The 22,523-nt window shown below is 46.5% G+C and overlaps 1 protein-coding gene across 7 annotated transcripts in view; it reads right to left on the bottom strand.

The window, feature by feature from the left end:
• Positions 1-22,523, bottom strand: part of LOC149371484 (adenylate cyclase type 8-like) — a 427,973-nt gene that overhangs the window by 87,058 nt on the left and 318,392 nt on the right. The window contains exon 1 of one of the 7 annotated variants that reach the window (XM_089565716.1): positions 880-1,023. The exons of the other annotated variants lie outside the window; for them this stretch is intronic. The gene's annotated coding sequence lies outside the window, so the exon portion shown is untranslated. Of the gene's footprint in view, positions 1-879; positions 1,024-22,523 lie in introns of those variants that run through there. 7 annotated transcript variants of the gene reach the window in all.

The following is a 22,523-nucleotide window of genomic DNA, read 5'->3' as shown; positions in this document are numbered from 1 at the left end:
GGAAGGCTTTTTACGATGTGTTATTTCAGAACGCTATCATCAATTTTTTTTCGGCGATTATTATTTTCGACAAATGAAATACTGGCTTTTTTCGGTGATTTCATGCAGCAATTCTGCTGGGCCAAAAGTCACTTACAGTCTATCTCGGTGTTTTTGTCATCCTGAACCCTTTGTTAACCAGTAATTACCGTGATAATGGTAGTATTCGGTGCTGCGCATGCAGAAAAATTTGCTATCGTCACTGAAAGGGTTGCTCAAGTTAAATCCGAAAGACAGAAACGGAAGTGGAAGCTTATTTCCAAGAACTAAGTTGAAATTTTACTGTTAGTTGAAATTTTACTGTTAGGTTGTCACGCGAGGTTGAGCGCGAGTGCGGTGCATCAGGTGAACTGCGTGCTGATTGCGGCGGTGGAACTGCCGCTAAACCATCGTGGTAGCAAGAACAAGCTTTTTTGTGGCGTTCTGGGCAGTTTCGTGTTAATTTCCTGCAGTTTATCAACCAAATCGACTAACTGCGCTAAGCAGACGATGATCACAAGCGAACAGTGCTTAAACAGAAGGCGGCGAGTAGCTGATACTTCCCGGCCTGGTGTGTAAGGTAGCGGAGTTATACTTGAAATCGCACAACTGTCTCCTTATCCAACGATACTACCATCGCACCGTGCCCTGGTTTTTTGCATTGGCAAATGTTCAAATTAACTGAGTGTAACTCGTATTCAACTGTCATATAGCTATGCATTGCATGCCAAGGATACTGACATTTTTGGTTCAATCCGAATTTCGAAAACTGAATTCGGCGCAATTTTATCGGTTTGTTTCGGTTTAAACCGTAACGTCAAACCCATAGGTATAAACATCATTATGAGAAGATTAACTCACCGTACTTCGTCCTGGAGCGCCAGTTACAGGAAAATACAAGAGATATGCAACGAACGGTCTCTGTTTAGAGTTTTGCCCCGTGTTTTCTACCGAAACCGAATGAAATGAAGTTGTACCCAGCCGGAGCACACACGGGTCGTACTTACTGCCTGCCCTGCCTCGATTGGCGCTCTCATGTTTCACTTTGCGCTGAACTTTTTCTTCTTTTTTTTTTCCAAACTGACAACTGCACCGAGAGCACGTAATTTATCTCTAACAACGTGTCAGACGAGAACTGTCGCAAAAAATAAAAGATCCGGGCGAGTAGCGGCGCCCAGTAAACCCGGATACTGTCAGCTGGCTTGCGACACGACGCGAGTTGAATTCTCTCGGGCATCTGTGTCGGCAAGCGCCACTGAAAACTTTGAGTCGTTCATTTTGTCTACGGTTTCCGGAACCCTGCGGCAGCAGCTATGCTGCTGTTCCCCAGCCACGAGTGGCTGAGTCACCTGAGAAGCTTCAGAATAGAAACAAATATTAATTCCATGTTTCTCTTCGTGAGGATATGGGTATTTGGGGGATCAGAAACAAACCAAGTATTAGGACATGAAAGGTGCCTTGAAGGTACACTTAGCAAGTAAACTGAATCCCATGCTAAACGGAAATGACCAATGCAACAAAGATTGTGGTGCTTCCTAGGCAAATTACGCAAGCGGTTATACTTCATTAGACAAGCATCTTTTCAATACATCTGTTTATTTTATGGCGAAAGCCTTTATTGGCTCATACTGGCGTCCGTTAACAAAGCGTGTCACACGCGTTTAACTCGGGAACTAAAAAAGGTAGATGAAAACCAGTGGTAGCTTCAGATAGAGGAGGGAAAAAATGAGCGCAGAAGCGAAGTTTGATTACTGTAGATTAATTAGTTAAATAATTATAGGTAAAAATGTCCAAATTGCGTCGAAATAGCGCGAACGTCGATATAGCCACGGGAATGGTGTGACGTCACATTCACCTGAAGTCGTCACGGCACAGTGAAAATTGTCACAGAATTAAAGGGAAAACGTCGGATTTGTGCCAAATTAGATGGAGAAATGTGCGATTAAGCGTAATGAACACTTCAGATCGCCGAAAGATGTATAATTTGGGTATCGATGTAGCGACGGGAACGGTGTGACGTCACACCCACCAGAAGTCGTCACGGCATAGTGTCATCGGCTTCCGCCTCTGAACACTTAAGTTGCCAAAGTGTCCTCGTAATTTTTTCTTTACAAAAGCACGGGAAAAGTCATCTTAGAAGGCGTGATCATCACTTCTACGGAGTATAAATTTCCTAACCCCGGACGGAGGTAGCGTGCCGCAAATATTACGACGCTGAACAGCAATCGACGTTTTTCTCATCTTGTCAACAGCTATTCGCGATAAGTAAAAGATAAAAAGGACCCGCAACCGGAGAACGAAGAGCATTCTTTACGCCATCTCGATGCTTAAAGCCGTAGAAGACCTGAATTCCCTTGGGGCTGATTGCCTCCAGTTCCAGGGGAAGCTCGGCAGCCAGGCACTTCGCCCAACGAGGTCTTAATGAGTTCTCCCCGAATGAACCTAGCTCCGGGAATTCGGAACTGCGCGACGTACTTCGCTGGCACGATGGAACAGACAGACGCGCACGAACAGAGAGGACGCATGCGCTAAGGACGACGACTAACACGCGCACTCTGCCGCAACGAGGGGGTACTGCGTGAGTGCACTGCGCCAGCCAATTAATGACCGACAGGAAACTGGAAACACTTGGGGCACTCATCTGCAGTGACGCGTTTGCAGCATGTGCAGCCGTAACGGTGACACTCTGATAGCTCGGATGGACGTCTACTAGTGGCTCCAACTAAGCGTTAGGGATGAATCGCCAATATTTATGTACTCCGAACTACACGGCGTGTAACTGGCGACGCCTTAATGCCCATAATGTTCCCTCGCCCAATTTCATTCGAAGTACACATCATTCAAGTCTTGCAATGTTGATTTTAATACAGTAAGCAGAGCAAAGATAAAAGTATACAGAGGAGAAAATAACAGAAAGAAATAAATAAACAAAAAACACGGCAATGCAGAGCAAGTGGGTAAGGTACGTTATTCTTTTTTTGTGTGTGTGAATTGTAGGCCTTGCGCCATGAAGGCACTTTTGCATTTGGCCGTTAACTGTAGTGCTAGTTACTCTACGCGATTAAGCCGCCTGCCTTCCTTTCTCCAATTATCACTATATTCCTTGGCCCCAGTGGTTTGCCCCAGGCCGCTTTGATGAAAACAGTTTTGATGCGGCCGTTAACACTGTATGAAGCTTCGTCCACCGTACTCCACGCAATAGCGTACAATGCCTTTAAGAGGGTGGGAAATGGCGCGTAGGAGCACTGAGGCTTCTCAACAATCCTATTTTCGCCCAGTTCTCCAAACCGCCTTTATCTTTAATATCCAAATTGCACTGCCTGCGTTTGGACCACCCCCGATGTCATCGCCCGGCCTGACAACTGACCATTCTAGCACCCCATGTTATGCTCTGATTCCCTCTGAATTCGCTTGGTTACTCCAAAAGTTCATCGCCACTCTTTCGTCCGCAGTATGCGCTCCGCGCAAGTTCATTTCTTCTTTTTAATTTCTGTTGTGCATCACTAACTCCTCGAGAGTTTACAAGACCATGACGTTAGTTTACTGTCCTTCAACAGTGCACGCGTCATTGTTACTTTCCCAGTACTGCTTACAATTTCTAGCGACTTAATTTCAGTTACTTCTTGCACATGCATATCACAGTCCTTAATGATTATCGGCCAGTGTCTGTCGTCATCAAGCAGGTTCTCTGCTATTCCGCTCCGTGCTTCATGAGGAGAAAGCTGAACTTGGAAAAGAACCTAGATGTGAGACAGAGCAAGTGGCTGGGAAGGTGCGATTTTGGGCTCTGGTTTTGTCGCTGTGCAGAGAAGGGCCTACGACCCAAACACCACTGTGTAAACAAGGCGGACAGCGGCCCTAACGGACGTTTCCTACTCAACCTCTTGGTATTCTTGCAAGGTGCTCACGAAATGCGGACGCTGCTTAGGACGGAATTTGAAATTATGCTTTTAGAGTGACAGGTATTTTAAAAAGAACGAAGTTAAAACACGCACAGACGTGGTTTTCTTACCGAAAGAGATTCTTTATTAATTGCGTCCTCTAGCGCAAAGTCAGCCGTTAGAATTACGAACTTCCTTACGATTGTCATTGGACGAAACAGTGCCGACGCGAAATACCCTGTTCGGAAAGATGAAGCTCTTGTTCATAATTCATTCTTTAGGTAGTTATAAACACGCTTACACAAGACGCCAGGACATACAAAGCAAAGGAGGACTTCTTGAATCCATGGACTGCCATGTTATCATTTCGCAAACTTAGCATGCACTTAAATGAATTCATTATTAGCGGCGATATGAAAACCATTCGCACAACGTTGCAACATGCGAACCACCCAAACATAAACAAGCATTTCATGCATAACCTTGTTCATTGCGTCTTTAAAAAGTATGTTTACTCTAGTACAGCCACACTACTAGCGTTTTCTTAAAATTGGCAAGTTTTTGAATTTATAATGGTTTTTGTTTTCCAAACACAACACGATCTGTTTCTCTCTTTTGTTACCAGTGACAGGCTAAATTACGACCGTGTCAGCCACATATCCTCGTGGCAGAGAGTTGAGCACTGGTGCCGTCATTGGCATTCATTAACCATAAACTGCTTTCGAGCTTTTTGCACCACAGTGCCGATAAACTTTACCTATCAAATCAATAAGTTTGTGACCTTATAAATGCCTCACATCAGCCGCAAGAAGTAAACATAATTTCTCTAACTGCTGAGTCTTATTTATATTATATACGTCATATAATAGGGCTCTTTGGCGGGCTTGTTGGTTCATGAAGTCACCTGAACGAAACAGCGCAGAAGACAACGATGTGACGCGACAGCACAGGCTCCTGTGTTGTCGTGTAAAGTCCATGACTTTTGAGCTGCTTTCTTCACTTGATATCAAGCTAGTTCTCGCTGTCTGTAAGAAAGCCTAACTATTACCAGAAGTTTTGGTAACTCACTCCAAAGCGAGGACAAATGGTAATTCCGTATACGCTCCACAAAACATCATTTGGTCATCCATTAGATTTCTACTCAGTAACCTAATTTAGTATTCTCTAAGCTTCCATTAAAGAGGAGCGGATTTCCTTCGCAATCATAATTAGTTTTTCTAGCCAGAATATTTAGTTATGTAGCAAATCTAAAAAGAAAGAAAAAGCACATTAATATTTTCGGGTCATAAAAGTTCGCATACTCCTAATTTGCAGTCTTATCAGCCTAAATGCACCATTTCTCTTCCACTAAGAAGTAGGGAAAAAAAGAAATGAAAACAAACTCTGAAAAAGTAAACGCAAACGCCTTTTTATCTTACTCCTCTCTTGTGCGTGCCTGAAATGAGGACATTCTTCGACCGACTGGGCGAGTTTCGGAGTGCTATGCCCGAGATAAATGTTAGAATGCAGTCTCCTCTGTGCATTTGAATAGGGAGCGACGGCGAGTAAGTTCACCGCTTGAGTTAGTGCCCAATTTCTTCTTTTCGGCTGTTCCCACGACGCTCCCAGCTTCAGCCGAAAAGCGCTAATAGGACCGTCCGAAAGGAAGCCAGGAGTAATTAAATAAAAAACAAACGAAAAAAGACCTCACAAAGACAACGTAGACCGCTACATGACTCAAATAAAGAGTGCATAAGAAAAAGGAGTAAAAAAGCGAACAAGAAAGAAGTTCTGGTTGAACAGGTGACATTTCGAGTCTAACGCTATACCCAGAGAGACGAATATCGCCTCCTGAAAGAACTCTGAGACCGCCATCTTTTTTTATTATGCTTTCATAAAGACGGAGCAAGCGCTGAAGAAAAAAAAGTTGAGGCCCTAAGCGTGAACCTGCTGCGGTAACGGTCGCGCCCGCGGGTGTCGTTAATGTTTTGCTTTTACGAATGGCAGCGCCATCCATGAACGCCCACAGAAATGAACATCGCCAACGAACGCCACCCGTCACGGGGCGAGCAAATGGCATCCCTGAGCGCGAGAAAAGGGTTCGTCGCGACCAACTCCCCGCCTTCTGGGAACAACCGTCTGTTGTACACGCCATTTCTTTCACAAATGTCGCGCAGTTTGGCTGCAGCCACAGCCGAAACCCTAAATCAGGTCCGGCTGCCAAATAGATAAGAGTCGTCCCAGGACGAGCCCCAGTCAGACGGCGCGTGTTGTGGAGGACAGCGGATCCCTTGTCGTGACATTTGTTTAGCGCAATCCGCCCGAAACTGCAGGCTTCGAAGTGTGTCTTTCTTTTTCTTCCTTCCTTTCTGCGGCGTTTCTTTCGCTTTCTTTCTTTCCCTCGAGTATTTGTTGGCACGCCCTCGTGCAGGATCCTCCCACGGGAGTGTCCCGGCTCGCCTCGACGTCTGCACGTCGGCTCGCTAGACAGCTACTGTTAGTGGCGCCAGTTGCAGCCATGTTTTGTCACCGACTCACCGTTACGGTGGTCGCGTAATTTATTCCTCTGTGTCGCCTAAAGTTCGGGCCTGTCAGGCGTACGACACGGTAAAATAGGGTTGCTAAAATTTACACCCTCAGGAGAAGATGGACGCGACAGCCTTTAACGCTCGGCAAAAAGTGAGAGGAAGAGAGAAGGAGAAAGGTATATAACGCGAATTTCACCCTAAGCAACACAACGAAAAACCCAACTGAAACCGAAGATAGATCGCATACAGAATAATGACGACAGATTAATGTCTAACGAATTGCTCACAAGGAAATAGCCCAATTTGTAGTCCTGAGCAGGTTTTTACCTCCCAAATGATTTATTGCGTAAACAGTATAGCCTTCCTACCCCGAAAAAGCCTGGTCTCTTTCTCTGCGCGTGTCTCTGCTAGTGCGTGCGTGTGTGTGCATGTGTCAGTGTGAGTGCGTGCGGGCGCGTGCGCGTGTGCGTGTGTGTGTGCGTGTGTTACATGTGCGTGTGCGTCTGTGTGTGCGCGTACGCGTGTGCGTGCGTGTGTGTGTTCGGGCGTGTGTGTGTGTGAGCGTGCGTGTGTGTGCGTGCGCGTGTGTGTGTGTATGTGCGCTTGTGTGTGCGTGCGTGCGTGTGTGTGTGTGTGTGCGTGCGTACGTGCCTGTGCGAGTGTGTGTGTGCGTGTGTGTGCGCACGCGTGTGTGTGCGTGTGTGTGTGTTACATGTGCGTGTGTGTATGTGCGTGTGCGTTTGTGTGTGCGTGTGCGTGCGTGTGCGTATGTGTGTGCGCGTACGCGTGTGCGTGCGTGTGTGCGTGTGTGTGTTCGGGCGTGTGTGCGAGCATGCGTGTGTGTGTGCGCGCGCGCGTGTGCGTGTGTGTGTGTGTGCGTGCGTACGTGCCTGTGCGAGTGTGTGTGTGTGCGTGTGTGTGCGCACGCGTGTGTGTGCGTGTGTGTGTGTTACATGTGCGTGTGTGTATGTGCGTGTGCGTTTGTGTGTGCGTGTGCGTGCGTGTGCGTATGTGTGTGCGCGTACGCGTGTGCGTGCGTGTGTGCGTGTGTGTGTTCGGGCGTGTGTGCGAGCATGCGTGTGTGTGTGTGCGCGCGCGCGTGTGCGTGTGTGTGTGTGTGCGTGCGTACGTGCCTGTGCGAGTGTGTGTGTGCGTGTGTGTGCGCACGCGTGTGTGTGCGTGTGTGTGTGTTACATGTGCGTGTGTGTATGTGCGTGTGCGTTTGTGTGTGCGTGTGCGTGCGTGTGCGTATGTGTGTGCGCGTACGCGTGTGCGTGCGTGTGTGCGTGTGTGTGTTCGGGCGTGTGTGCGAGCATGCGTGTGTGTGTGTGCGCGCGCGCGTGTGTGTGTGTGTGCGTGCGCGCGTGTGTGTGTGTGTGTTTGTGTGTGTGTGTGTGTGAATGTGTGTGTGTGTCGCACGCCTGCGACCCTACGGTCACCACCTCCCCATATTCCTACATATTCCCGAAGCCTCCAGTTACCAGAAGCGCATGCTACACCGAAACGACAAAGTAACGATAAAACCCAATTAAGAAAACGAAATAGGAAGGCAATCAATTAAAAAAGCGAGATCACAGCGCATGATCACCAGTGCATTTTCTTTTGTCTTTTCTGCCCTTCCCCGATTCGACCCGAAACAGTCCTTTTATGGCCCTGACGTGCCGCTGGCGATCAGAATGCGTTCGAAGGACTGAAACAGGATCTGAGAAGTCGAAAAACTGAGATCCAGCAAGGAATCGCGAGGGGAGGGGGACGGGAGGGGAGAGGGGGGGGGGGGGGGCAGTTTTTGAAAGGCAGAATGCCGCATATTTTTGTCGTGGAATATAGAAGCTTGCACACCGGTCAGGCACGGGCTTAAAACATGACGTTTAGGTTGGACCACATAGTGGCCTTTTTCTGTTAGACCTTTTTTTAATATCCGCTACCCTTTACAAACGATACCCCATGAGTGGGCCGAAAAATAAGAATACAAAAAACTGCTTTCTCCATAAGATCTTGTCATCAAAGTATGCTGATATGCAGCAGTGTTTTGGAACGGGCTCTGTCTTACAAAGAAAACACATGCAAGTTAATGTACTGAATATATGGGGACGGCGGGAGGAGTTTATCCGCCATGATTTAGTAAAAACTTCACTGCCTGTTTTAAATAGGCTTCGCTATGCCACAAAATTATTAGTTGTCAGGATCACTCCTATAGTACAGAAGACATACCTCGCCGAGAACACCATGCGCCTTCGTCCGCACGAGCTGAAGGACTCCATTTTTAGGTCGAAAATGTTCGAACAGGTAAATTCGTTCTGCGGTTGAAATATTTAAACCTAGCAAACGTTCTCTCTACACCATTGATCAGCATACAATACGCAGTTCTAAAAAACACAGTGCTGGCTACCAACGTCACAAAGAAGAAACTCGTTGTTTTTTTTTCACTTTTGAGGGCGTTCATTGAGCTAGACAGCGCAAATGTGTCCTCAGAAGCTTCATCGGCAATATTGGTTCTGGAACGGGATCCTGTATTGTATTTTGTAGCGAAAGCTACATTGGCCTCGAACTTGCGATTTCGCTGTGGCGGTGCTCCGAGGAGGCACAGAGATCGACCTTGAGCCGTTGCCTAACAACCGCCGCAGCTGGCGGGAGCCGCGTGCTCCTCGCGCCATCTGGCATGACGTCACACCAAGCGCCTCGCCGCGGAGCCGCCGCCGCCGTTTGGTATGACGTCACACCGCTTGCCTCGTCGTTGCGCTCGCCTTAGCTTTCGCTGCGTATATCCTGGCATAGCTGAGCTAAGCCACTGCCAATTTTTTTCTTGCCACAAAAGCATTGATGTGATTTTTCTTGGCTGATTATGCCATTTCCGCTTCCAACTTTCGCTAATTCTAGACCTTAGCATCTATAGTAGCTACACTACACCTTGCTACTTCCAATTCCTGTACAATGCCAGAATGGATGCCCTCTATAAAGCCCACTGCAATTTTATTCTCACCATTAGGGCTCTTCCATGTACCGTCTTTGTCAAAAGTAACCAGGCTGCATGGTTTGCTTCAAGCTTGTAGAGTGGAGCCCTTGTGACTTTCCTAAAGATCAAAAGTTATTGGAAGGTAAGAAGGCCCCCGGTCCTTAGCTTTAACGACCATTTAAATTTCAGGAAAGCTGTAAGGGCTCCACTGTACAAGCTAGAAACAAACCATGCAGCCTGGTTACTTTTGACAAAGACTGTACATTTCCTGCTCCTGTGCGTGCGGAAAAATCCGTTTGTGATTCTTAGATCATTTTTTTTTTGTAAATTCGTGTTATGGTTTTCTATTATTCCTGACTCCTATAGTCTCATTTCCTACGCCTGCTCAGCTAGCTGATTGAGAACGCTCGCAGGTACAGCATCCGGCATTTTTATTTTCCTCATCTAAATTTCGCACTTTTTTAGAGCTATCCACTGTCCCGTCATTAAGACTGCATGCGTTTACACTGGTACAAAAAAAAAATACGCCCGCTCAAAGAGCACCGGAAGTTTGTCAGTTCTGCAGCACAAACAATATGAACACCAAGGAGCTGTAGATATACGGACATAAACACCAACATAAGGCCTCTACACTCTTCTTATTTGGCGCATATCCCTAGAGGAGTAGTCATCTGCATTAAACGAACCTACAAACGCATAACGCATTGTGAGATGTGTTAGCCAAATGAGGAAGGTTTTAAAAATAGTGCATTCCTGCCGAAGGAGAACACTTTCAGAAGCAATCAACTCCTCACTTAAGCCACGGGTTTATGGTACCGACGTACATTCCAGGAATTTCTACTCCCTCTTCTCTAAATGCACGCTATAACCCTGCGTGCGCGTTTGAGTGAAAAAGCTAGCCCAGTGAAAATTTCATACGATTCTATGTACAGGTCTTCAATTGAAGGTCGCACAGTTGTGCAGTGATAAAGAAACGGCCTCTCAACTCAAGCAAAGGCTTCATTGTTTCAGGAGGTAACTTTGCAGGAAAAAGAATAAGACAACAGCAATAGTTATCACCAAAAATCGTGGCTTAAATAATAGCGATTGTTAGCCTTGCTTATGAGTAGCAGCTACCGAATAAGGTCTGTAAAATGTAGTTGTTGACCCTATGTAATTTCCTCCTAACCACCATTATCATCATCAGCCTGACTACGCCCATTGCAGGGCAAAGGCCTCTCTCATGTCTCTTCAATTAACCCTGTCATTTGCCAGCTACGCTTGCCTTCTCTTGAAATTCACTCCGTTACCCTTAAAGCTCAGCGGTTGTCTTGTCTTTGCATTAGAAGCCATTCCCAAGTCATTTTTTCTCTTTGTTTTACGACCAGGATGTCATTAAACCGCGTTTGTTCCTTCACCCACTGCGCCCGCTTCCTATCTCGTAACGTTACACCAATAATTTTTGTTTCCATCGCTCACTGCGCAGTCCTTAACTTAAGCTGAACCCGCTTCGTTAGCCGCCACGTTTCTGACCCATAGGTGAGTACCGGTAGGATATAGCGGTTGCACAATCCCTTGAGTGATGTCGGTAAACTTCCATTCATGATCTGAGAGAACCTGCCACATGCGCTCCACTCCATTCGTATTCTTCTAGCCATTTTCCTCTGATGCTCTTTTCACTCTCATGACTCTCATGAAAGGTCGCTACCTGCTCTAAGTACTCAGTACGTCCCTCAGTACTTCCAGCACCTCGCTACGAATTGCGAACTCCTGTTCCCTTGCTAGACTGTTGAACATTACTTTGGTTTCCTGCATGTTAATTTTTAGCCCCATCATTTGATCATGCTTTGCAGTTTATGCCCTGAGTGATTTAGCGAAGCAATGTTATCAGCGAATCGCAAATTACTTAAGAATTCTCCATTAGTTCTTATCCCCAACTGTTCCCAATTCAGGCCTCGGAATACGTCCTGCAAACAGGCAGTAAATAGCACTGGCGAAATTGTGTCTTCCTGCCTGACACTTTTCTTTATTGCATTTTTTTTGCTGACTTTATGGAGGACTATGGTAGCTGTGCAATCGTCATAAATATCTTCTAATATCTGCACATAACACTCTTCTGCACCTTGATTGCGCGATGCCTGCATGACAGCTAAGGTTTCCACTGATACGAATGCTTTCTCGTAATCAATGGGAGCTACATATAGGGGTCGGTCATATTCTGCGCATTTCTCTATCACCTGATTGATATTGCGCATATGGTCTACTCTCGAGTATTGTTTAAGAAAGCCTGCCGAATAATGTGGTTTATTGAAGTCAAAGGCTGACCTGACTCCATTAGCGATTATCTTAAATACTTTGTGGGCAACGAACAGTAAGATTATCTGCCTGCAATTTTTCAAGCTAACCAGCTGATGCTATGTTGGGCTCTCACCAGTAACCGTTGAAATTATGCGCATCAAAGATATATATTCGGTGTTAAAGTAGTAGTTAGAGTGTCCACGAGTTTATTTTTAATGTAATATTTCGCACGTTGTTACGATTTGATAATTTCGGCACAAGTTCACTAGTATGCGCTTCATTTAGCTCCTTGAACGTTTATGAAACGTGCATACTAAGGCAAGAAATTTCTCCAGCGCAAAGCAAGTGTCTTGAACACTTTGATGCACGCCACTTCTCTTCCATTTGCTCAAGGCATTGCGTGAGTGTGTGCCAGTGAGAGACAGTGTGTCTCTCATCTTCTGGATACTTACCAAACAAGTTATTCAAACAAATCAGTTAATTGTTGCTAAGATGATATCAGAAACGGAAAGCAAAGACACTTTAGAAATATAATCATTGGTGAGCAAAAGGAGTCAATATTTACAATCTCAGCGAATCTTTCATCACCTCTAAATTTATAAATTATAACTTAAAAAACTACGTTGAGAGAGACTAGCTGGTTTGGTTTGGTTTATGGGGTTTAACGTCCCAAAGCGACTAAGGCTATGAGAGACGCCGTAGTGGAGGGCTCCGGAAATTTCGACCACCTGGGGTTCTTTAACGTGCACTGACATCGCACAGTACACGGGCCTCGAATTTCTCCTCCAAAGAAATTCAGCCGCCGCGGCCGGGATCGAACCCGCGTCTTTCGGGCCAGCAGCCGAGCACCATAGCCACTGAGCCACCGCGGCGGCAGAGACTAGCTGTGTCTTCTTCATTTCTATCGCTTCGAGTGTGAGTAGAGCGATTCAAGGAATTTTAAACCAAGTTAGACTTCCTTCCGCTTTTCTATCCTTTCTTTCGTCGATAAAGCCTTTAAAAATGCGTTTTTCTGCGCTGCATTATTCAAGACACTGACTAAGCCAACCACCTATTTAATAAGAGTTCACTCCTATGACACGCCCAAGATTCAAGTGATAGCCAGGCGGCAAGTGAGCGTACGACGATTGTACAATATTCACGTGAAGGAACTTTCCACACCAGGACACTGTCGTTGGTTGCTTATAAATCAGCGTCACACAATAAGCTTTCCTACGCATTTCGAAGTGTGGAATACACAATGCAAATCCTCGAATTCCGACCTATGCTAACGTCGTCTTAACATTGAATACACAAGTCACGCTTTTACTGGTGACTGTAGCAGCATGCAGGCGTACAAGTACATGCAAGCACATGTTACCTTATGACTGCAGTCATAAGCGATATATTATTTATGCCTAGGCACACTCGCACAAAGCACCGCCAATCCTTTTAGACTAACGTCAGAGAGCAACTCTCGCATAAGGTCTGTGCCTGCGCCTCATCACGCTAACTGAAAGCCAAGCGCTGCCAGTACCCCAAATAATCCTTATCTCGTTGCCTGCCCTTAAGTGAGTGTGGGTCAGTGAACGAGCGATTGGTTGGATGATTGATTGAGTGAGTGAGAGACGTAGTAAGTGACTGCTGAGCAGGTGAGTGCGTGAGTCCGTCAGTAAGTAAGTGGGTGGGTGGGCGGATGAGTGACTTTGTCGCTGAGTGAGTGATCAAGAGCGGGTATTGGTCAGGGAATAAATGCTTTGGGGGGAATTAGTGGATGAATGGGTTGGTCAGTGGGTTGGGGAGTGAGTGAGCAGATGCAATGGCAGCTGAGTGAGTGAATGGGTGGGTGAGTGGGTTGATGACGAGTAGGCTGGTGCGTGAGCTGCTGAGTGATTAAGTGAGTGGGTGCATTAGACAGTGATTAAATAAGTGTGCGGATGAGCCGGATGCTAAATGAATGGGTGCTTGAGTGATTGAGTGGGTGACGGGGTCAGTGCGTGTATAAGAAAGTGAGCGTGTGTGCGGGTGGATGTCTGATTCAGTAAGTAGGCCGATGGCTATCTGGGTGAGCGAGTGGGTGGGATAGTGAGTGAGTGGGGGAGTGGACGACTGAGTGAGTGAGCGAGTGTGAGATCGAACGAGTGAATTAGTTATTCACAGAGTTGTCGTGTGGTGATCGAGTCAGTAAGCAGATGAATGAGTGAGCAAACGAATAAGTCAGTACCCTTTTCGTGAGTGGTAGTATTTGGCCAGGGCGACCAATCCAGGCTCCAAAACATGCGTCTAGCAGAAGGTGCCCCTAATGTAAATCTGAGAAACTAAAACATGCCAGATCTGTCGAGCAGCCGAAGCATGCGCTGCATCTAGACTTAAAGCCAGCAGCTCTCTCAGATGTCTCAGCTAAATTATAACCGCTAAAGAATTAAGCGAGAGCTACATGCGGCTTGTCGTTTTGCAGGAGATTTTTATGTATTTTGAGCTAATTAAACAAGCTTATCAGCCGCTTTCAGGAGGGAATTTCGTAGCATCCACATTAAGGCCGACAATAAGCGCTGAAAATATGTTCTTTACTTCCTGTTACCCTAATATTGTGAAAAGCCCTTGCCTGCTAAGACAGTTGGTTGCTACTAAAAAAGAAAGTGTCCTAATCTATAATGAACTGCTGTCTCATGCATTCACCTGTTTTCACTGCTCTCTTTTGCTCTCTCCGTATGTTCTCTGGTTCCTTTGAGTGGTGACTGTAAACCTAAAGTTACAAAGTTTATCTACCTTCCAATTTATCTAGTCGAATTTACTCAAACCGATGAATGTTCTAGAATCAGCTTTTTTGTTTCTTGGGGTTTAATTTTTTCGACGGCGAAGGAGCGGTGGAACGAGAAAAATATGCAGCACCATTCAGAGAAAGAAAAAAAGAAAGCAGAGCACTCCCGAAATATATAACGGCTGACTCTGAGCTTGGAAGAAAACGGTCCTCCCAAAACGATGCTCCTGTTATTTGCCTCGTATGCATGTAAATGAGATTTAGAAGCCAGTCTCGCCAAACGTAATGGGGAACTTTTCGTTAGCCCCTCGACTATAGCTCCTTTTTTATTAGGACTGGAAGCAGACAACTTCTTTCTTGCCGAATACATTTCAGTGCGCAAAGTACTTCGCTGACATTTAACTTACTCATCCGAAAACGATCTCGCTAACGTTTTGTTCACACCTTTCACATAACACTGACTGGTGATTTCAGTCCACTGGGATTAGAAATATCATCAGCCTGTCCCCCATTATTTTTTCGTTATAGCGAAAGACGCTAAAAAAAAAAAAAAGCTGGCTGAGTTCATCTCAAGCTTGGAGCACTTGCTGCGATTGCGAAAAGCAGAGAATTGCAATTTTAAAGCGCGGTGCGTGAAATAACAGGAAAAAACGTAACATATAGGCACTACTGGCGCTTCTATTTCTTGCTTTCATCTGGTTCGCTAACCAGCTCGCTAAATACGTTGACAAAACTTCCACATTCATTTGGGAAGCAAGCATCTACGCCTGTGTACTGAGCTATGCCAGCACACGGTAAAGAACCTCAGGTGGTCGAAATTGCGGACCCGTTCACTATGGCGTCCCTGATAGCCTGAGTCGCTTTGAAACGTTAAACCCCCATAAACCAAACCTAAGCAAGCATCGACGCTAAGTACAATTTCCTTCATTTAATAACGAAGTGGAAAACGACACTCACGTTCCTACGGCTTTCAAATAGCAGCCTTCCCTTGAATGTACGAGCGACCGGTGCTATGTGCAAGTGTCACTTAACGCTTAGCGCTCCGGTATACGGAGCAAAGGCAAACCTGCAAGTAGTCCTTCGCAATGCTCACGTCGGCTTTGAGCCACTAACGCTACTTACGCATTGCTCCTCCAAGTTTATCCATGTCCCTTTCACCAACGTTCTTCCAACAATTTTTTTCTGCCTTTCCTGAAAGTAGCAACACCGCATAATGCTATCTCTCTGATCTTCATACCGTGCGAGACATCACAAAGTGGCTGCAGTTCACACGAACCGGCTAACTAAGAATGAAGACAACGGCTCCATACGCTAAGGGATGTAACTAGAGCGCACCAAGAAAAGACGAGCCATATTTTTCGAGAGCTTAACAATCAGCACTGTACCCGACATCGCCGGTGCTGGACGAGTACGCACGAGACGGCCATTAGAGGGGAGAACCGGTTCGCAGAAGCCCGCTGAGTCGCCTACTCAGGGTGCGGTACCATTAACGGTGTGCCGTGCGAAACCAACAGCCGTCCATCTCATTAGGAAGGCGGCGGGGACGCGCCGATGTACGGCGTGCGGAGTTCCCCAGGCAACCGCGGTGATCCATGTTCCACGCTATTTGCACTCGCCTTCTTCCTGACTTGTTGTTTTATCCTCCTAGTATTGTCTGTTTACGCTCGACGGCGTGCCTTCGCGCGTCTGGGCGGCTAATGTTCGGTATAAACGCAACCCAACCTAACCCAACTCCCCACCCACAGCTTTCTATCTCTAGTGGCTGCACTTGCGGTCAAGCGTAGAGACGAAGCACGTTCTCTAGGGAAGCTAAGAGCGGGTGGTGGGAGCTAGATATGCTTGTGACAGAGGAACGTCACAAAAACAGACATGCACAATGTTCTGCGACACTTCTGCCGTGAGCAGGAACTTAATGACCACCGACCTCGTGGCATAACGCAAGAATGATGGAAGGACTAGTCGTACATACCAGAAGACATGATGTCCCGATTTTCTCTGCCGTACATAACAAAAAGGCAAAAATGGCCGAATAACTGACGTGACCAATTATTCCTTAGCTTTATGGTTTTCGCGCTTTTCCCGGAAGCAACGATCGTGGCCCGCCCAATCGAAATACCGAGGTTGTCAGAGCAAAGTTGCCGGCAACTTACATGACGTGTCCCCGTAGCCGTCTCTTTCATCAAGCAAACACCAAAAGTCGAGGATGATGGTCAGGATTACATAAATGATCGAAACATGCATCGGGGCACTATGGCCTCGTCCGACTTCTCGCTTCGATCACTACAAAGAAAAACAATAAATAAATAGAGCAGCGGCCTGGAACGCTAATTGCATCGGCGTGGCGCGTCGGACCGCGAGCCCGTCATTGATTTGGTTCTGTCAGAGTAAGCGTGTGTTCTTGTGTTGCGTGTGCGTGTTTGCGCATCTTCTTCATTCCCGACCTTTTCATTGGGGTCATTTGCGACAAGGATGATCGCTGGCGAACCGACATCGCGTGGGACTTCCGGGTCTAATGGGTATGCTCGTTATCTTTATTTGCCGTTTTTTTTTCCTTGCGGACATTCTTCTCCCAATCCGGAGCCGTCCTTCTTGATACAGTGCGGTGTACTTATTTTGGGATGAATTCCATGTTCTGATAAATTACATTCCTGGCATGTGCGAAGAGTGATTTACGCCCTCATCTTGCCAGCGCAAGGCTTACGCGCATTCCGCGGAAATCACTGATGAAAGGAAACAACTTGGCCGAGCACCTTTTCATTAGGGCCCAACTACGGAAATAAAAAGGGGTTCTTGTTTCGTTGCAGTTCTTTTTCTTATTTATGCATCTTCCTTTCGCGATCAATCACCGCTGCTTTTATACGAGACAAATAAATATGTACACGAAGTTATAACTTTATCGACTGCAACTAGGACGAAAACATTGAACTTTTTCCATTCAGGGCTCGCTCATGAGGAGATAATGATGCACTGTGTAATGCGCAAGCTTATAATTAAGCCTGCGCAATACCTTTTAAGTCTGTGAGCAAATACGGCGTTTAAATTCATGCTTTTTTGTGCCAATATTGGATCTCAAACTTCAGACAGCGGTTGTAGCTTTCCTGCTGCTTACTAGCCATGACATCACAAAAAGTAAAAGTGAAGAGTAGAGGGCCGAATAACAAACGTAGAAATAACTGCGACAAATATGGCCGCGAGTTGCAGAATGTTTACGTCTAAGCCAAACTACGAAGAACGGATTCCTAAGCGATGCCTGGAGACAAATGCAGGTGTTTGGTTTTCTTGGCCAGAACCCACAAACCGATGTTTTGAGAGGCTTGCTGCAGCGCACATACTCATAGCTTATCTGTCCGAAACGGAACCCCGGGCTTTTATCCTTCTAAGAAAACAGACAGAGAGACGAGTAAAAAAGGATGAAAATATTGCGAAAAGCCCGGATGTGGCTGCCGCGGCAGTTTCCGGCTTTTCTGTGAGTGGAGCGTTTTCCGGCCCATCGTCACCCTTCTGTCCCGCGAAGGAATGAACGTACGCCGAGAGTTTTTGTGTGGGCGCGTATTAGGGTATGCGCTTCTCCCCCCCCCCCCCCCTTCTCTCCCCCCCCCCTTCCCCTCTCCACCCCTCATGTGGAGCGATGAGCATGAGCTCGGTGAGGCTTAACGGCTGGTGACGAGGAAATGAAAGTTGTGTCGAGTGATGCAAAGTTCCGCCTGAAGAAAACAGTGCTACCATTTCCAACCCAGCAGCGCAGTGAAGATAGAGAGTGAGTTGTTTTGCAAGAGCGGCGGCCAGTGACCGTGGATTAGAAGGTCAGTGACTAAAAATTGTGATTATAGCGAATGGATCGAAGGCATCAGCAATAACGGCACGGCAGCACGTAATGTTCCATTCCACTGGCAAATCCGCAATCTCTCTTTCCGGCCCCAGCCACAGTTTAAACGCTCCAGCTGTGAAAAAATGCGAACAAAGAAATTAGCATTGCGTTAGCGTAATAGCCGGCTGAGGTCTTCAGCAAAAATGCAACACAGGCAGCCGGGTGTCGTGTGCTACGACTCTCTGCTCAGCTTAATTCAATTATTCGGTCTATTGGTCAAACTCCCACGATTTACGACTTACTAATGTGTGGACGAAATCAGCTTGTCTCTTGCGGTGAAAGAAACTACGTTTTCGACGCCAAAATGTTATAGGTCGTGCTGAGCCCAATTTGCCCACCTGTCCGCGTAAGCTGTGTAGGGTTTTCAGGTCCAGGTACGCACAAGGTTACTAAATGCTGAATGCCCGACGGATTTAGCTAATCAGAACCTAACTGCTCAGATAACCGCAAACTCGCGAAAAACGCGATGCAACGTAAGTTGCACCTTACCTTTCATGAAGTTTTTGGCTTCATACGGCATTCCTTTCTTGTACCTAAGTGTGTCATCACGGTAAACTTTTCGCGTCTAATCAGGCAGAAGAGAGATCGCGCCAAAAGGCAGCTTTCAAGCTTTCGCGGCCGTTTAAAGTGCACTGTCCAAACTTGTTTGCTCCCAGATTTCAACTGTTGCTGCTGTTGCTTGCCAAGCCAGTAGACTCAATAAAAACAAATAAAAACTATTTAGCGGAATTTCTAGGCGTGAAAGACAAGGAGGATACGAGGATAAAGATACGAAGTGGACAGGACACAGCATTTCTTTGTCCTTGTCTTTCTGCGCTAGAAATTCGGCAGACATTTAACAACTATCCTGCAAGAGTGTTCTCGCCAGTTAAAATAGAAGAATTCACCTATGCTTCTCTCGATTTCAGCAACTGCTGCTGTATTTCGCTGATTAAACAAACTATTCTATTTCAATGTGCCACAACAATGAAGGCGGGCATATCGTCGTTAAGAAACGTACCGAGCGCATCAGAAAAATCCGAATGGGGCAATGCTAGGAGATGATACTACTTCTCCACACGGCCTCTACATGCATGCGGAGCTCTACTCTTCCATACTGTGGAGCGGCCCATTCACTGAAAACAAACCGCTTGTTTGTACGCGCATACGCACTTCATGGTGGCGGCAGGCGAAAGCAGCAGCTGCAAGCGCACGCCTACCACTGAGCATGCGCGCTGGGGCCTCTTGGGATCGAATTCCCCCTTCAGCGTGTTTTAAAGCTGTTTTACGTGCAGCACGAAAGTTTTCCTGTACTCCCAAGAGGGCAACAAATGTTATGAAAAGGACTAGTATCAGCGAAGCAGGAAAATGCGTACTGCCACTTTGTACTTTGACCAGAGAGGATCTCGAGCATCAGTCCTAGCCGGGTAAACAGGAACGCCCTTTATTTCCTTTGTGCGGGCCGAAGCCGAGGGGAAAAACAAGTGGCCCCTTGGTCGCCACCTCGGTCATTCCAAGCCGGATGTTTACCCAAACAGGTCGGAGGTCGCGGGTCAGAGTCAAACAAGGACATCTCTTCACCTCAACACACGTGGAGAACCAAGGGACACTTCCTTCTTGGTTCAGGTCGTCGTGCTCGGCTCATAGGCCACGACTTCCGGTCAGTATTCCCGAGAAACAGCCCCCGTTAACCCAAGTACACTTTACCGGGGTAGTTAGCTTCAAGTCAGGTTCACAACAGCGGGTTGCGCAGCACATCGGCAACAAAACGCACCACGGTTAATATTCGGTTAATATCGGTTAATATTCGGCACTGGTGCATACATATCGGGGTGTGGAGAAAACTTGCTTTGCCATCTATGGATTGGCGTTGATTTCGCAAGCTGGTACTCATTCTTCCTTGGTACAGCCGACAATCCAGCCTTCGACACCTGTGGCTGTGATTAGACTATATGGCATCTCCTTTGTGCGTACCCTGTATTTAGCGTAGAACAACAAACGCTCAGCCGTGCGCTAGATCATCTCGACCTTCGCCCTCTGACAGCGAGTAAAAACTTCGGTCGATGCTCACATTGATCGTCCACCCTGAATGCTTGCCAATCACTGCCTTGTGCTTGCGCGCCAGGTTAGGACACCCTCCTTCACCTGACGTCCTTGCTTCTGTCTTTGTTAATCTCACCCTTTTTACATCTCCCTGTTCGTTACCCTAGTGGAGGGTAGCCGGCAGGAAGACCTCACTGTTTAACCTTCCTGCCTTTCCACTTGCTCCTCCTTGCTCTTTCTGCCTGTGTTCTGATCAAAGGATCAGGCTGTATGGAACGTGGCGGGCTTCTAACTGTTTCTCATCAGGAGAAAACTAAACAAAGAACGAACAGAAAACATAACGCAACAATCGTCCCAAGTTTCTTTTTCACCTCTACTACTCTCCGCTACCAGTTGTGAGGTCAGAATTCATAATTTCACTTGCTATTCGAGTGATTAAAGGCTCAGCCGACTGGCGGCTAAGAGGTGAAAAAATGAACTGAGAAATAAACTGTGGCAAAACGCAGCTCCGGGTGCTGTTGAACTACATAAGCAGTAAGCACTCGACATTTCTTCGGAAGCTCTAAAATTCAACGTGGACGATAACTTTTCGTGTCGAACTTCACCGCTGCTGATAAATAGGCCGATCAACCCCCCTTGGTTTATTGTGAACATAGTCAGCTACTTCCGAGTTCAACAGGTCGGACGAGACGGAACTTTAATTTTTTGTAAAAACAATGTTTGTTGCTTAAAGTGTACCTGCGTTTTGATATGTGCTCAGCCAATGTGGCTTGCACTCAGCCACATTCTTCATTCCAAGTATAACCGCGAGCTGAACAGTGTCCTGCAAAAGAAATAAGCAACTTCTACTGGCTTTCAATCCACTTATCGTACGCCCTTTGCGGCTTCCTTATCCCCATAAACTTCAAGGTTTGCTATGCCGCCATGACAGTTTGCCGCCCCTCCCCCCTTTTTTTCACGCTTTGACGTGCAAATATTCGCACCTAATAAATGCTCACCAACCGGTTGCGCATCGACCTCACATTGCGAATTCCTGCGACTGATTATGTACAAAGTGAATTAGTAATTCAAGGAAACTTGTCGCTATCTCTTTGTTGCTCTATAAAATGCGCACTTCACAGGCTCCTTGCTTCAATAAGCTCTCCGTCAGCGCCTACTTTACAATTATTTTTTGTTTCGTTTCGCCTCCCGGTGTCGTTATAATCATGCTGCTTAGTTTCGGGATGGCTTAACCGTTTTAGCCACAGATTTTTTATTTTGGTCGCAGATTTTTTTGCTCTGTGTTTTTAAAATTTCTAAAGTTTCATAATCATGTAGTAAAACATTAAAGCTCATGGTGCAAGTATTAATTGATTTAAAGACATGATGTCAAAACAGCACATGAGGGCTCAAGGGGTATAAAGCACGAAATGACCGCTTTGGTTAGCGCTATTCACAACAAAGAAGCGAACGAAAAAATATGTTATTTTGCTGTGAGGAGAACTCTAAAGAAGCTTTCTGTTACCTTGCAGGGTATAGATGGATCAAGCAATTGCTACAAAAGGCGCCGCTCTCTCCTGTTCACCGTGCGTATTGCATCATTTGTTCGCGTTCTTGTCGCTAACAGGCGTGTGTTCAAGCCAATCGTATGTTACATCGACATCATATTCTCAAAACTCGTACATCCTTCCTATAAGGTGACTGTGGACAATATGAAGGGTTTTCCTCAAATCTGTAACGCCCTCATGTATCCTGCTTTATGAAACGCTTCAGTAAAACTCAACCCGGAGCCAGGCAAATATAAATTCTCAGCTTGTGCGAGGCACGATGCATCTGGCTTGCGCCTGTTTTCAAGACGCCTGTTTAAAACGGAAGAATTAATAAACTGGGAGATAATCTGTCATGTCAGCATCTCGACCAAATGCTGTTCTGTATATGCGACGAGAAATTCCCTCTCATTCATAGGCTTACGTGGCGCGGATATCTCTCAACCGGGGAGAAAGGAGAAAGTGTTTATGAGCACACCGTGTACGCGACATCGAATACAGCTATCCAGATACGCTGCATTGCTCCCAGCTTCGAGGGTGCACCCCACGTGCAGAATGAGCGGCGGTGCGCGAGTTGCAGTGTGAGTATCCGGGTCGCTTATTGCAGCTCTCTGCCGACACTCACAGGAGGGAGAGAGCGGTACAAAACAAGAAATAAAAGCGCAAGTTTAGGCGTACATTCATTCTCATTGTTCTTTTGTTCGGGTTGCTGTTTTCTGACATCCGCAATG

Source organism: Amblyomma mixtum, chromosome 1 (genome assembly GCF_055824585.1).
Source record: "Amblyomma mixtum isolate Tamu chromosome 1, ASM5582458v1, whole genome shotgun sequence".
In the NCBI taxonomy this organism is placed as follows: domain Eukaryota; kingdom Metazoa; phylum Arthropoda; class Arachnida; order Ixodida; family Ixodidae; genus Amblyomma; species Amblyomma mixtum.
This window is presented reverse-complemented; position numbering and strand designations above follow the sequence as displayed.